Source organism: Corvus brachyrhynchos, unplaced genomic scaffold (genome assembly GCF_000691975.1).
Source record: "Corvus brachyrhynchos isolate BGI_N302 unplaced genomic scaffold, ASM69197v1 scaffold283, whole genome shotgun sequence".
In the NCBI taxonomy this organism is placed as follows: Eukaryota; Metazoa; Chordata; class Aves; order Passeriformes; family Corvidae; genus Corvus; species Corvus brachyrhynchos.
Window position 1 is genome coordinate 1240137 of NW_008237409.1, and position 3633 is coordinate 1243769.

A 3633-nucleotide genomic window follows, 5' to 3' on the forward strand; every position below is an offset into this window, starting at 1 on the left:
ACCAGGCATAGTGTCCAACCCCTCCGCGTCAGCGGTGGCAGCTCCCGCGGGAGGTTTTAGAGCCTTTCCTTTTATAGGGCTATTTCTTTTTCCACGGGATTTATCAGGTTCAATAGCAGGGATTCAGGGAGATAATAACGTACATTAACCAGGGCCCTGGAAACTGCTTCGCAAACAAGATTGATCAAAGCAGCCCAGGATGGAGAGCAAACCCTCCGGAATGCGCTTTGCAAAACACTTGCCAAAACAATTGACTCCTGGTAAAAAATAATACATGGGGCAGCCCTGGGGGGCTGTGCCGTGGAGGGACCCGGCTCCAGCAGTCACAATGCTGGTGGGGGGCTGCAGCCATGAGCAAGGGCTTTTGTGGATATGATGAAATGGCCAAATCCCCCTTGGGATGGAGCAGCAGTCCTGCTCCAGGGTGCCCACACCCTCGATTCCACCCAGAGGGGAATTAATAGAAGGTGCTTTACTGCTGCTGTTGTTTTTATTGATTGTTGGCAAAGAGAGTGACTGATGGTGGAGTCTAGAGAAGGGAGGGGAGCAGAGGTGCAGGAGACACGTGGGAGGAGGAGAGAGGGAAGGAATTCCTGCAGGGACAGGAGATGAAGGTGACATTTCAGCTGTTGTCTGCTGTGGATCTGTGCTATAAAATAAGTCGGTGTGCCACATCCATAGCGGGGCAGAGCAGAAGTAACGGGCTGAGTCATATCAAAGTGAGTTCAGGTTAAATAAGAAAAATTTCCTGTGGGGGATGTTTCTGCAGAGGTACAGCATGGACATGGAGCTGGTGGAAGGAATGCTGCAGCCACACTCACACTGTCAGCCCTGCATTCGGATGTCAGACCTCTGCATTTCTTGTGGCAGATGGGCACAAAGTCTGTGGTTTTTTACTTGTAATTGCCTGGGATTGGAAACACATCCCGGGGGAAACATGTGGCCACGGGGCAGGAGGAGCACAGCCTTAGATGGCAAACTGCTTGTCATGCCAGACCCTTTTCCTGTGAATCTCTGTGAAGTGTTTTATATAGTCCACTCAGAGGAATTTATAAACAAATGCCTTTTGTCACTCTTCAGGAACGCATCTCCCTCCATCTATCCTCAAAGCACTTTCTTTGTCAAGGCCACACTCCTTCCAGTGCAAGGAGCAGGACTGAGCCAGGCAGGAGCAGGGCTCCTCCACCTCCTCTTGCTGCAGATGCTTTGGGAGGAGGCAGGATGTAACTGGGATAGGGTTACACTAGGATTACAGAAGCAGCCACCAGCTCTGGAGCCAGCTCTGGGGACTATAGACTGTCACCATTTGGGTTCAGGGCCACCCTTTGATACCTTGTCCCTTTGCTCCTCAGGGCAGCTGCCTCCTGCCCTGGGTTGAAGGTGCCCATGGGCTTCTCCAGGACAGGATGAAGAGAAGTGCTGGTTCTGCACCGGGAAAATACCAGGAGGTCCACATGGTGTGACTCTTGGGGATGTCCTGTGCAGGGTTAAAAGTTGGACCCAATGATCCTTGTGGATCCCTTCCAACTTAGGGTATTCTGTAGTGGGAGTCCTCATGGGAAAGCCCGGGGCTCCCACTGGGTGGGACAGACAGGATAAGCATCACCCAGCAGCTGCCTCTGGCCTTAAAACCTGCCGAGCCCCATCAGCTGCCGGGCCTTGGCTCAGCACTGAGAGTAGAGCACAAACCTCCCCGATGCGAACGGCGGCTCCGTTCCAAGGCTCTGCGCCGCCCGGTCTGGGATGCTCATAAAACAGATCCACAAGGCTCAGATCTGCTGCCTCAACAGAGACTCGGCAGAGCTATAAATAGCCCAGCCAAGCGTGGTGCAGCGAACCTGAGCAGAGCCGGCTGCCCTCGTGGGCAGGCGCTCCGGGAGCCGTGTGGCGACGGCCAGCAGCATGCTCTGGGGAGCTGGCCCGCTCTGGCCAGGCAGGCCAAGACTGTGTCACCTGCCCAGGCATGGCCTTGTCCCCCCCGTGCTTGTACAACCTCAGTGCTGGGCGCTGCAGTGTTCATTCATCCTCACTTGCTTTTGTGCTGCTGACTTCTCTCTTAAAGCAGGAACTCAAGTCTGGACCCATTAAGGAACAGTAAATATTTTATTTGCTGTTGGGAGTTTTGACCAGTATCTCAGAGGCTGCAAAGGTCACACCAGGAAATACCCATTTCATTAGCAAAAGGGATCGGCCCATTCTGGGGCTGCTGGCTCATGGAAGGAATCCAGCCTGTCCCCTGGGTGCTGTTACCAGCTGTAAGCTTGTCTTCATTCAGCAATCAAATCAGGGAGGTTTCAGGACCTGGAATGGTTTTCTTGGTTCTCAAGGCCATGCGGGCAATTAAAACTGGTCTTGTTAAGAAGCAGCTGAGCCTGGGCAGCGCTGTCTCCCTCTCACTGCATAATGAGAATGGGAGCAGCACGGGAATCAGGATTTTTTGATTTGCTGGGTTTTTCTTCAGGTAGCTTCTACAAAGGGCTTCTTGGCACTGCTGCTCGAGTGAAATGGAGCAACCAAAACGGGAGCTGGCTGGCGGCCAGCCCGGCAGACGGGCGCACGGGAGCAGCGGGGTCCAGGTGTGTGCCTGGAGCACGGCTACCGAGGGCAGGAGCCCCGCGTGGGACAGCCAAGTGTCTGAAATGCCAGGGTCACACCTGTGTGCCGGGACCCCTGGGCAGGAAAAAAAGAAAGTGTGCAAAACATCGGGGTCACACCTGTGTGCCAGGGTCCTGCCGGGCTGGTGATCCCTCAGTGCCGAGCCCAGCACAGGATCCCGAGAGCTCATGGGCAGGTGTGTGAACAGAGAGGTTTTGTTCTCCCCTCTTGGCTTTCACGTGTCTGTGGAACATCACAGGTTCTCAGGGTGAACATACGGTGAAGCAGCTCAAAGAGCCACACGTCACCCCAGCCTCTGGGTGTGCAGGCACAATTCTCAGCGGCACAGTACCAGGGTTTGGGATTTTATCAGCTTTCCCACACAAAACAAGGCTGGCAGGAAAAGGACCTGGCAGGATGCCCTGAGACATCCCAGGGGAAAAGCGGTGACTCCCACAGGATGTGGGGCTGGCAGTTTAGTGAAAGCTGGTCATTCCCGAGGCTTTGCTCACTGTAAGAAAACCCCAAGAAACACTGGAACACTTTTGATGTGCTCAGGAGTGGGAAATGTGTCTGGGGAGATGCTGAGTCCTGTGGGGGACACTGAGCACCTGCCTGCTGTGACCTGAAAACCTGGACATTTGGGCTATGTCGCCCAGCTCCAGGGAACATGGATCTGTCCCAAATGGGGTGCTAACAACCTCAGGGACCTTTCACAGGTCCCTCTCTCCCGCTAGTGCCCTTCAGCTGGAAATATGTGCTGCTGTGGGAGGACGTGTCAAGGCTCAGGAGATCCATGACCATCACAGGTTGGAGATCTCAGGTGAAAGGTGCCATTGAGGTGCAAAGCTGCAACTCATCACCAAGACAGGACTGGGTTTGACCGAGGTTGAGCCCTCTGACCGAGAACACTCTGGTGTGTGACCCAACCCAGTGAGCTCCCCTCAGGAGGGTTCAGGCTCCCGCCGGGAATCGGGGTCCCCAAAGCAGAGGGGATCCCCGCAGGGGAATCATGACCCTCTATGGCAACAAAGGTTC